Below are 13,473 nucleotides of genomic sequence, written 5' to 3'. Positions count from 1 at the left end.
TACAGCTGGTGAAATAAAAAACATACCTGTTTCAAGCAACTCACTGCTGATATGATCTTTAGATCTAGAAAAAGAAAACAAACCCTGTTTATTAGAGGTGTCCTCAATGGTTATAAAATAATAAAAAATCCAGCAGTCCAAATAATATAGAAACAGTAGAAAAAAGACATTGAATTAGGGCAAACAAGAACAATTTCAAAATGTTATTTTCTGTGTGAGAAACTTTGACAATTGTTTCATTTTTACAATGAGAAATACTAAAACACACATTCAGCTCAGCAACTGAAGAGTCTGTGGATTTCAGGCTGGTCTGCTCTGGGGACATGCCTTTTACCTTCACGACTGCACAGCCCTTCTGAAAGCCACAGCACACAGTGATGCCATTCCTAACCTGTTTTCACTGGAGATACCTTCATAAAAATCTGGACTATTCAAATCTGAAAAAAGATTTCTCAACTATTTTAACTCAGCAAGAGGCATCAGATCTTGTTTAGATTTTCCTGAATCTAGCAGACTCTGGGTTTATACAGTGTAATTTTGGAGATGCTCATCTTTCAAAACATTTTTTTCAATGACTGCAGTCCTCCTGATCTTTTTTTTTTTGAAGCTACAACTCCTAATAACAAGATGGCTGATTTTCTCTATAACTTTTTTGGGGGTATGCTTTGCTAGAAAGATGTATATGTGAAATTATGGATAGATTGCTTCAATTTGGAGAAAACTAGAAGAGGAGAAAATTGATCTTAGTTACACCAATGTTACTACGGAGGAACTCCTGTCTCTGCAACAAGCACAAGAAATGGTGATTTGAGATGCTTTAAAAACTGCTGAAGAAGGAGAAGCTAATGAAATGTGGATTTGGAACATTTACTCATTCTAAACTTGCTTGAAAGAAAAAGAAAGGAAAGGACCTTCTTTATACACAACCAGTTGGAAACATCACTCCCCAGTAAGGGAAAAGCTTATAGGTCAGGCAATGTATATTTAGAGAATCATGGTTATCCAGAAAAAAATACAAGCATCTTTTTAATTTTATATATCTCATAACTGGACCTCTGAGGAAACTTTGGTTCAGAATGAGAAAAACCGCAGGTAAAATTAATGGAAAAATGAAGATTTGTTAGTTCCCATTAACCTGCTCGCTGCCAGTATGTGGTTCATGCTAAAGACTTGATGATGATGATGATGACTTTGGCCTTCAGGAAAATAACAAATCAAAGAACTTTGATTATCTGCAGCTTATTTCAGAAGGTAAAAAAAATGAAAAAAAATAACTCATTTACCATTTTACATTCCTAATGTTTATTTTTTCCATTTCTTAGCCCCACTTACCTTCTTTAGGCTTCTGCTTCTTTCAAGCAGTTACAACTTATTTCCTTTCTTTCCTTCTCTTCCCTGTTTTTTCTTTGCTTCATTAAATGATGCCTCAAATGTTCCTATATCCTTCAGTCTTATAACCTATGTTTCTGCTTCCTAAAACTTGTTGACATTCTTTTCCCCTTAGAATGCATGATTTGAGCACCCTGGTTTAAAGACACTGCTTGGGAATGCAGAGCCAGACATATAGTGTGCTGTGTACCAAGCACTTGCATACACAGCATCACTTTGCACGAGTACTTTCAGCTGTCATCACACATTTCAAATTCATGCATGCTGTTTTGTCATCTTTCTGCACCTTTCAGCATTGTTGCCTCTCATTTTTTTCTTCTTTTCATCCCAAACATATGTTAGATTAATTGGGGTAGTCTTCAGTTGAATCTGGCTTTTAATTCTCTCTAAATCCTTTTTATTCTCTATCTATATTTATGGTACTAAGGTGGTGCTTGACTGGGTTACTCTAATAAAAATTTCTGTTCAGTATGACCTGCAGGCTTTCAATAATGTGCTGTTTACTTTCTCATTAATGAGGTGCTCAGTTTAAGAGAAAATTCTCCAATCTCAGTAATGTACAAATATAGTGCTCCTGAAACTTATTCTGGCATTCGAAACTTTTTTTCAAGCTGCTGATACAGAAGGTATCTTCTGTCCAGGGCAATCTTAAATTTCTTTTTCCAGATAAGACCTTGTGAAATGGGATGGTTAGTACTTATGTAAGTATTTAAATATCTGTTGTAGATATTTTAGCACTTCTAGAAAAGCTAATCTTCTGGCCAGTATTTGTTCTTCAGCAATTTGTGTATTGTCTAGTATGGGGATAACTGGAACCTTATTTTGATTAATTCACTGACTTTTCAAAGTGTTTTATTCCACAGTTTGCTGAAAGAAAAGCAATAAAATTGATTAAAAAAGGAGGATCCACTCCTGAATCCTGAATGAAATAATAGTGGAGAAATCCAGCCCTGTGAGCTGTTTTTTTACATAACTTTTTTTCCCCTGCCCTTAATTCTTAGAAGGTTGGGTTTTTTCACGGAGCATTTCCAAAGATTATTCCTTCCTAGCCTAAAGGCCACAGTAGTATTTTTTATTAACTTCTTAAGTAATTTACTTTTATCTTAGTTTTACCCCAGATATTCATACCTCTCAACTTATAGTTTACTTGAGACAAATTATGAATCTGGTTAAGTCAAAGTGAAATATACGACCCTTTAACTGGAAAAGGGTACCCTGCTTTTTAGCTTTTGTTTCTGTAAATTGGTTTTATGTTGCTAATGAAAGTAATAGACATGACTTAGTGGAGAGCACACAGAGACAGTCACCATGGCTCAGCTGGCATGAAGTAACTTTCCTACCTGCAGTAATTCAATCATGCTCAATTATGGGGCCACATCATCAATTTTATTGCTGTAACTTTCAAGAGTAGGTGAAGCCTACAGCTTATATAACTCTGGGAGGTGATTGCCCTAAGATATTATCAAGACCAGATGGATTGTATGCATTCAGATTTCCAAATGTATTTGAGTAAGATTTCTCTGTACTTAATATTTCAACCTTTTCTGATGTATATTTTTACTGATGACAGGCTTGATACCACTGTAAGTTATCTCAGTCACTTCTGAAACATTATTAATTTCATGTCTTCTTTATTTATGAGTAGACCTGGTTTCTTCCCTCTGGTAAAGTTCCAAAAGCTGTTATACTGCTTTCGTATCTCTGGCACATATTAACTCATTTTGCTGCTTTGCTCCCAAATATCAGTTTTCACTGCAAACCTGAAAAATTTAGCAGCAATCTACTGAAAAGTTGATAATATTGTCAGAAGTAAGATCCTGTTTTCTATGGCTCAGCTCCCACAAGATGTCATATTATCAAAACATAAACAATAGTTATGATTAATAGTACAAATCTAGATTCTTCCCTGGGGTCAGAAGAGTTATGAGTGTGGTCTGCTAAGTTCTGATGAAACTTTTCATTTCCACCTGTCTTCTATGCAAAAGTAAGCAACAGTGTTGACTTTTTTCATAGAATGATAGAATATCTCAAGTTGATCCATAAGGATCATTGCGTCCAGATCTATGTTCATCACAGGAATAAGTTTCTGTATTTTAGGAGTGTTCAAATACCAGTCTTAAAAGAAAGCCTCTAAGGGAACATTTGTCTGAAGGACAGGGCAAAATTAATTCTCTCATACTTGAAATTGTTGTTCCTGCAAAACTACTCATTTTTATAAGGGTTATAGGCTCTCAGTCACATTCTTTTACATGTCTTGGTGATGACCATCAACTCATGTGGTTCAGTGCAGATGCTGAAGGGTTTCAGGGGATCTTGGTGTTCATGCTGCCTATACAGAAGGAGTGGACAGACTTTAAAACTTCTTTTCAACTCTCTATGGGGTTTCTCTCCCACAGATAGATACACATAATTTAGACGCTTCTAGCTTTCTCTTGATCCAATGATAGATGTGCCTGTATTACATCACTTTTCTTTGCCAACAAGGAGGCTCATCAACTCTGACATTGTTACAGACATCAGGAAGGGTCTGGAAGGTTCAGAAATTACAGGAATGGGAGCAGGTGTTATTATTTTCCAAAACCCACTTGTGGGAGCTCAAGGCTGCAGCCAGACCACTCTGTAAGCCTATTCTCCAGCTTATGGTTGAGAAAATATGAAGCAATTTCTTCCAGCCATGTCTTTTGCCATGTACCCTGTATCCCATTGGTTTGAACTGTCAAGCAGTGCTAAATGGTTTGGAGCTGATCTTCCATCTTGATGCTCCCTGTCAGTACAACCCTTTTGGTACCAAGACACAAAAGAACAGGTGGCATCCTATGTCTGCAGCCTGCTTTGTGTACTGCGAACTTCTCTTTCACTGTTCCCAGGGGGTTTTTATTTGCCTTGGGTTGCTTTTTTGTTTGGGGTTTTTGGTTGTTTGGATTTGGATTTGGTTGGTTCGTGTTTTTTGTTGTTGGTGTTGCTTTTTGGGGGAGAAGGAAAACTTCTATTTCTATTTCTTTCCCCTGTGGATTACAATTAGGGCAATCAATGTGTTTAAAAAAATAAAATAAAAAGGCCAGGAGATAACTGCATTATCATTCTTTGACTAGGGAGTTTTCATTCATTTGAATATATGTCTTGAAGAGTATTGTAGTATAATTACAGTGGGGTTTGGGTCTCAAGTACATTTTCAAATGTAAATTGATCAAGGCTAACAACAAGAATAAAAAGTCCAACTATGAAAAGTTTTTCGTCTTCTAGGATAGTGAGGTTTTATGTATATTGCCTCTGTTGTCAATTCATTGAGTGCTCAAAGCTTTGCTGTATCCTGGGGTGAAATCTGCTTTAGCTGAGAACTTTAGAAAAAGAACCCTGACTGAATTAAATTTTTTTAATGTCATTTTAGTTAATAATGGTGTGATTATACTTTTTTCTTTGAATTCAAACAGACAAAAACTTCTTTCTAGTAGTTAAGCAATTTTGCATTAACTGCTTCACTTGTAGAAAAAAGACAGACAATTTTATTAGCTAAATATTTCACTTTTTTTAAAAAAAGGCAGACTGGGGGAGATAATGTTCCTAAAGTCTTTGTGCTGTTGTATGTACTTTAGGATGAAATATTTTCCTATTTGTGTTACTGCCCTTCATTTGATGTTTGGCCCAGAGGCATGCCAAGCTGAGTGTCTCTCTTTGACCCCTGTGGAAAGATGACTGCTGTATCATACTCTGCTGAAACTGAGTACATACCCTTCCCAAAAAATGAGTTTATACCCTTCCCGGCTCTGTGTGGCAGCCAGATGGTCCTGAGGAATAACCAGGCATGATGAGATTTGTTTCTTTGTGAGGTTATGACTTTTCCTCTCACCCAGGTTTATCTCACCCAGTGATACACAAGCTGCATTACCAACACCATTGACTGAACCGTAGTGGTTGCCTGAGGTAGTATTTGGATACACGGATGAAAAGCTTAACCCAAGGGCATCCTGCTTCTGTCAGCAGAGCCACTTGTGGGGAAAACTTCTTGGTTGGGGAGCTTGGGCTTTTCCAGGGACTTGAAATTACATCATATACATATCAGCTAAAGCCACTCCTTGCTGATTTTTAGTGTTGTATTTCCATGCTTTAATTATTTCCACTGCTAGTCATCTTCCTTCCCCAGTGATAGTAGTTCAGTCACGGTGAAATAAGGCTCACAGCTTAAGTTCACAGTTGCCTCCAATCTGGAAGACAGTGTGCTCTTAGTATTGGGTATGGTGGGACCTCAAAACCACTTCTCAAGAGAGAATAGGCTGAGGTAGATCAAAGCATCATCAGCCCATCATTAATAAATTAATAGTTTGCTTCCAAAATTACATATCTGTAACATCTGCCAGTCCCTCTGTCTTTCAGTCCTCCAGAGAAGGAAGGTTATTGTTTTGGTGTAAGAGAGTCAATTTAGGTGCATCACAAAACTGGAAAAGTTTAGGCTTTTTTTTTTACCTCTGAAGGGAGGACAACACTGGGAAACATGGCAAAATGTCAAAAAGGGAAGATTTCTAATGTGCTTTTTTTTTTCCTGTCAGAACATGGGCATCATCAGACTATGTTTTGCCTTCTATCTCCTCGATTGTTCAGTATCCTGTCTGGAAGTCTCCTTTGTATACATATCCTCAGAGACACAGATCCTTAGCACTCTGTGAAGAGTCTTCTTTTTCTCTTACAGCATGTTTCAGACATTTTGTTCTTCCTTTCCAGGTTAGAATGAAAGCAAATATCTGAGCACCTGAGTGCCCCAAAGCCTTTTTCTGCTTAATTCTAGTACTGACAGTTTGAGGGTGACTAATAAATTGTTTGAGCCTTTCACAGAAAATGGCACACATAGCAGCATATGGATGAGCCTCTACTCCCATCAACTCCCTTTACAGTCAATAAAGAAAAATAGGCACTTTTGGCTTATGATTCATCTGATCTTTTCCAGCAATACACTTAGGAGAAGATGGCTTGTGTCCTGTAAGCATTTATTTCTCTCTGCTGAGAAGGCACAAAATCTAGGCGTGATTCAGACTTTAATGCATTTATTGTAGGCATCCATGGAGAAGAGTGGTTAATGCCAAAGGATTAGGACTCTGATAAATTTCTGGAGGAGATCCTCTTGTGGACTGCATCTCTGCCCTGGGAAATGTGAAAACCTGATATAAAACTGCTTCTTACTTTTCAGCAATCCCATACATAATGAACCTGCTTCAAAGAAAGTAGACTGACTTCTGTTTGCTTTTTGTAGTCAGCTTCTTACATACTCATTTGTTGGAGGAAAATTTCCACCTATTTTCCAAGATTTGACATTTTTCTTGGCTCATTACACCTAAAGCATGCCCTTCTCTTGAACTTGGATCCTATTGTCCTGGTTTCAGCTGATAGAGGGTTCATTTTCTTCCTAGTAGCTGGTACAATTCTGTGGTTTGGATTCAGTATGAGAATAATGTTGTCAGCACACTGATGTTTTGGTTGTTGCCAAATAGTTCTTAACCTGGGACAAGGAATTTTAATTTTCCCAAGCTCTGTCAGTGAGGAGCTGCACAAGTTGCCTTGAGAACACCTGGGACAGCTGGCCCACACTGGCCAAAGGGACATTCCATACCAGAGAATGCCAAGCTCACTACACAATCTGGAGGGAGTTGATCTGGAAGGGACAATCACCGGGGCCTGGAAATGGGGCAGGCATTGGTTATTGGGTGTTAAGCACTTCTATCATGAATTGCTTGGGTTTGCTCTTGGATTTTATTTCTCTTCTCTCTCCTCATTTTTTTATTGTCATTTGTATGATTTATATTGTTTCAATAATTGAACCGTTCTATCACAAGCCATTAATTTTTTTGTGGTTTTTTTTTACTTTTGTCTGATTCTTTTTCCCATGCCACCTCTGGGGATGCTTTGTGAAAGTTGCAGAGTGGTACTTAGTTGTGGGATGAGTTAAACCAAGATACCTAAATACCACAAGTCAGAGAAAATCCTCAGGCACACTCATGCAACTGGAAGGATTATATCCACTTTCTTATTACCTTTGTCAGATTCATAAACAAAATATAAAAAGGGCCTTGCTTGTCTTTCCTACTGGCAGCCTAAATACCCTCAAACTGTTCTCCTCTCAATTATCCTTTGCTCTACTTTTCCTCATGCTGTCTCCTTCAGCCAGGCTCTAAACCACTGAACTATTCCAAATAACCCCCAGCCCAGTGACATTAGTGTGGTCCATTGTTCAAATATAATCAGGTGCATATGTTTGATCTCTTATAAATACATGTTTTACCCATCTTATTTATAAAGATCCTAGTCTTCCTAGTCTGATGCCTGTCTTTTCTCTGAGATTTTTGGCCATGACTGGGATAGAGAGAAATTATGTGCTAGTCTGGCCATTGTGAGTCTGATTAACCTAAGAAATATAATTTCCTTTAACCAGGGTATCCCTGAAAGGATACATGACTTTTTGGTGCCACGCATGTTTCAGTAGATATAGTGGGATTTGGAAGCTTGGTCACCATTCTTATCAGCACAGGATGAGGCACACCTCATTTAAAAAACAGTTAAGGTAGCTGACTCAGTTTTGATTCATTCTTCTCATTTCATCCTTTTTTTCTTGTCAGCTTACCCAAGACTGAACACATCCATTTCTGTCTTTCCACATCTTAAAAGTACTGCTTTCTGCTGCTACCATCCCCCACCCTCAATGTATTTCAGGCAACATATTCTTCTTTGACATGGAAATTGTTCTCATAATTATTTTTATTGATTAACTGAATAGGAAAGAACATGAAGCACACATATGCCCAGTGTCTGACAATCTGTTACTTTCAGCTTCAGAAAACAGTAACAATCTTAGATATAATGACACCAATTACCTTCTCCCCTCTAAGCTGCATAAGAAAAAGCCCTCCCATATAACAACTAAAGCAGGACTGGGAAGAATTATTTTTTTTCTTTTAGGCACTGTGCACTACTGTGAAGGGCAATGTGCAACATGTGACTCATATTCCACTGTTGCAATGAAAGCTTTGCATAATAGAAGTAACTGTTAAAAGTGTACAACTTTCAACAAATGTGTGACCTCACATGGGTCCTACATGGAATTTTCATGCCTTATGTAGGTATTTGTATGAGCATGCCTGGAATAGAGGGTATCCCAAGCCACAGTTTCCAGAAGTGTTTTCACATTTCTGTGTTGAGAGGGAACCTTATAAATGTCAATGGGGATCTGAAGGGAGGTTTCAAGAAGTTGGAGGGAGCCAGGCTCTCCTTGGTAGTGCCAAGCACTAGAACAAGTGGCAATGGGCAGAAACTGATGCACAGGAAGTTCCACCTGATCATGGGGAAGAATGTCCTTACTGTTCAGGTGACCCTGGGGTTCTTTCCAAACTTACGCATTCTGTCATTCTGTGATTCCCCATAAAATGTAGTGGCCCAAGTGCCAGAAGTGCACTGAGAAAAGGAATTGAGGTTCCCGCCACTATCCAAGGCAAAAGAGTCGGTCTGTATCTTCCTCAGGCCATCAGACCCTGTCTATGGTTCAGTCCCAGTTTTGTGATGACGGAGACATTCAGAAGATGTGAACACAGTACCTATCTTCTTGGAATTGAATGGGGGACGTTCCATGTCCTAGGCATGTGCTATAGACCACTGAACAAAAGGCGGCAGCTAAACTGACCCTGATAAAACTGCATCATCCACAAGTAAAGAATTTTTGGAGGACTTGTTTAAAGCTGACCACAGTATGAACAAGCTGATCAGGACACCAATGTAGCAACTGCACTAACATGTAGGTACTGACTGATATGAGGCTCTTCAGTGGCATGTAATAGCCATCTCTCCAAGAGGAGATCTTGGACAGTTTGCTCAGCCTTAGAGAGATAAAACAATAAAGTTTTAAATTTTAAGCAGGATTTAGCCCAGCCATACACACCACCTCTAAAGGTTGAAGTAATTTTTTGTGTACTGTGGCTGTTATATTGCACCCTGTTTCCCTTATACTCTGTCCAACAAGTAAAGAACACATTGTATAGAAAGCTACTCTCTTACTTGAAGAATAAATTCCAGTGTCTGGTTAGGACTTTGTTTCTGCTCTCACATAACTTTGCTTTCACTAAATAAAGTCATTAACAATGTGAATTTGTCAGCCTTTTATGCTCACCACTTATTCTTGCTATACTTATTCTCAGCTATACAAAAGACTCCTTTGGTATTTTCTTCCCATGAGGTACTCATATACTGTAATCAAATCACCTCTCAGTTTTCTTTTTGATAGCTAAACACATTGAGCTCTTCAAGCCCTTTATGTTAACAGAAAAACTATACTCTTCTGAGCAGCCATCACTCCCATGTGGCACTCTCACACATAAAAGAAGGACATACATAAAGCTGAGAAAGCTGCATATCCAGGATACTTTGGGCAGCCATTCGATTTTCTTTCTCTGTCTTCTCTTAAAAACAGACAGATAAATAAGCAGATATTCTAAATTAAAAGGTATTTCAAAATCTCTGTGTCTTCTGGCAGGCAGCAGAAAAGTTACTGCTTTGGATTTGAGTGGTTTTAAAATTGTCTTACACCTTTAACAGTTATTTCTATTTGAATGAAACCAAAGTAAACTGTTTCAAATTCTGATTTCCTTCCATGCTGCAATAATTTGCAAAACACTGCTGATGCAATTTTAGAAAATTAGACTTTTCATTTACTGCACCCTATTCATTTTAGCATACATTGCAAGAATTTGACAGGCTGAATCCTGAAACCAGGATTAAAAAATCTTAAAATAGAGTCAAGATTAGGTCACTTAAGAGTTTCTCCCGGTTCAGAATGTTTTCCAGGTCTTCCAAAATGGCATGTATATATTTCTGTATTAGGTTTGCATGGCCAAGCTTTGGTAGCAAGGGGAGCTACAGGGGTGGCTTCAGTGAGAAGCTGCCAGAAGCAGTTCTGTGCCTGTCAGAACCAATCCTTTGTAGCTCCAAATACAGATGTGCTGCTGATCAAGGCTGGGCCAATTAGAAATGGTGGGAAGACCTCTGTGATAACCTGATGTTATCTCTGTGTTAAGGGGAAAGAAAACAAGTTATGGCACAGCTGTAATTGCATCCAGAGAAGAAGGGGGTGAGAATGTGTGCAAAGAACAACCCTGCAGACACCAAGGTCTGAGAAGGAGGAGGGCAAGGAGCTGAGATTCCCCTGCAGCCCCTGGTGCAGCCCATGGTGAAGCAGCTGTTCCCCTGCAGCCCATGGAGGTCCAGGGGCCACCTGCAGAGATCCACCTGCAGCCCATGAAGGAGGAGACCCATGCCAGAGCAGGTGAGTGCCTGAGAGGAGGCTGTGATACCATGGGAGGCCCATGGAGAGAGGAGCCCCTGCTAGAGCAACCTGCTCTTGAAGGACTGCACTCATGGAAGAGTGACTTAGTTGCAGCAGTTTGGGGAGGACTATTGTCCATGGGATGAACTCACATTGCAGCAGTTGGCAGAGAACTGTTGCCTGTGAGATGGACTCATGTCCGAGAAGTTAATGGAAAGCTGTCTCCCATGGGAGGAGCTCCATGGTGCAGCAGGGGAATGACTCCTCTTCCTAAGCAGCAGGGGGAAACCACAAGTGATGAACTGACCATAATGCCCATCCCCTGGGGGTGGAGGGAAAGGGTTTTTAATGTCTTATTTTACTTCTCATTATTCTGCTCTGATTTTGTTAGCAATAAATTCAATTAATATCTCTACTTCTACCCTGTTTTGCCCATGACAGTATTTGGTGAGTGATCTCTCCCAGTCCTTATCTCAAGCCGTGAACCCTTCATTATATTTTCTCTCCCCTGTCTAGCTGCAGAGTGCAGTGACAAAGGAGCTTTGGTGGGTGCCTGGCATCCAGCCAGCATCAACCCACTGCAGTTTCATATTCAGGGTTTTGTTCTGGTTTGAATTTTTTTATCCTTCCTTTAGTATATTGGTCAGCACATTTTGGGGGTTAAGGCTCCTCTTACTTTATACCTACACTTCCAACATCTCTTTTGGGTTGGTCTCAAATTTCTTTCAGTTCTTTATCTCAGAGCATAATGAGCTGTGGTTTACCCTTTTCCCTTGATAATACAGCCAGATCTTTACTAATGATAAATGGTAGTGATACCTTCTGTAAAGCTCTAACACCAGTTAAAAGAGAAGTTAATTTAAAAGTATTAAAGTCTACTGCAAGTGTGATTTTGCAGATACCTTCCCTTGTATTCCTGCTTCAAACTTTCTGGCAGAAAGTTTCAGTAATATTTTTGGTAATATTTAGTCAAAGAGTTTCAATAAAAATCTGATCTCAAACACTGAGTGAAAAGATGTAACATCAGGAATCAAAAAGGTGAAACAGAACAATTCTTACTAAAATGCATCTGACTGTAAAAGCAAATCTGAACTATAAATCTACCACATGAAGTATAAATCTACCGCATGGTACAAATCCATGTAAGTTGGATTTGTATGCCCTGTCCACATGGTTAAATACTCTAACCTGACCTAGAATTCCCTCTAGCCCAGTTTTCTGGTCACCAAAAGTTCTCACAAACCGAAAATATTGCCAATACAGTAAAAAATACAACATATTCTCTCATTCTAGTTCTATGAGTGTAACAAGAGTTGGTCTGTATTATAATTTTTTCCATCAGTGACAATAAAAACTTTTATTGTTTTTCAGCTCATTCTGGGCACAAAGTTCCCCACTGGGGAGTCAAATAAAATCCTTCCATTCTTGCTCAGGGGCTCCATTGGAAATGGCTGGGAAAGATTCCCTGCATGCAGTTTAATATTACACAGCTGTAGATGACCACCCTAAAAGGAGTTTAGAATAGCAGTCACATTGTCCATGGAAAGATGTCATTCACCATCCTGTTTGACTCTCCATCTTAAAGAGGCATGTTTCTATAGACTGGAAGAAAACAAATTGCTCCTGTCTGGTTTATTACAATGGTTGGGTGTTCATTGAGATTTTTTGCACCCACCTGAACTCCCTCTCCATGACTCATGGGAGTCATAAGATGTCCCTGAGGACTGATCAGTGGCAGTAACTTTTATTGTGTTAACGGTGTATCACTGCAGAGTTTTCAAATTAGTTAAATCTTCTGATTAAATATAGATGTGAACATACAGTTCCCTTTCCTCTGCTCTAAATTGAAAAGAACCACTTAATTTAGCTAATTAGGATAATTGAATCCCTAGGCTGTAAGAGTGCCCTCAGTTCAGTTCCTTGGGAAACTGAAATGGGTTAACATGGTCACCATTTAGCATAGTGCTGTGGGGAAGTGAGGGCAGTGGAAAAACTTCTCAGGACAACATCTCACATGAATTTGACTGGAATTATTTCAAGAAAAATATCCTGCAATATTCAAGCAGGGTTGATTTGCACTCTTGCTTTCTTCTCGCTCTGCTTGCAAATTAGTGTATTTTTTATTACTGCTTTGGTTTGATTTTGGTCATATCTTTTATTGTTTGATGATTTCTTTTTTAATATACCTTATCTGCCTGATGGTCTGAAGCCACCAAATCATCCTTTAAAAGATGACTGGTTACTAGGCAAACAAAAGTCTGCAGCAAAATGAATTCTAGGAAGACATTTGCCACTACTTTGCTTTGAGCTTTGGCAAATGACTTGACTTTCTTCTCCCCACTTTAATGCATGCTGCTTAGAGCCCTTAGTTTCCTGGACTATGTTACTCCATGCAGCTCCTGTGAATGAGATGGAGTTTGCAGAAAAAGGAACTGCAGGCAGATCCACAATCATATTGCTTTAGCAGCACAGCTTGATGTACTCAGCAAATAAAATATAGTCTTCAGTGGTGGCAGAAGACAAAATTTAGCTTCCACAAGAATGCCCTAATTTGCCCTAATGTTCTTTCATCTCGGTCTTCTTTGTGATCAGTAGACTTTCAGCCAAGGATCCATGCTGTGCTGAAAAGAAGCATACAGAGTTCAAAGTATTTTAGCCTTAATGCAAAACCCTCATTAAGAAACATGAAATTCACTATTTGATATTATAAAGTTCTGGGCAATGAGAAAAGCGAATGCAATATCTACAAAAATCACCACAGATAAAAATGCCTTGTCCTTCCAACAGTC

The sequence above is a fragment of the Poecile atricapillus genome, chromosome 1 (assembly GCF_030490865.1).
Source record: "Poecile atricapillus isolate bPoeAtr1 chromosome 1, bPoeAtr1.hap1, whole genome shotgun sequence".
In the NCBI taxonomy this organism is placed as follows: domain Eukaryota; kingdom Metazoa; phylum Chordata; class Aves; order Passeriformes; family Paridae; genus Poecile; species Poecile atricapillus.
The sequence above is the reverse complement of the archived record's forward strand: the minus strand, read 5'-3'. Positions refer to the sequence as shown.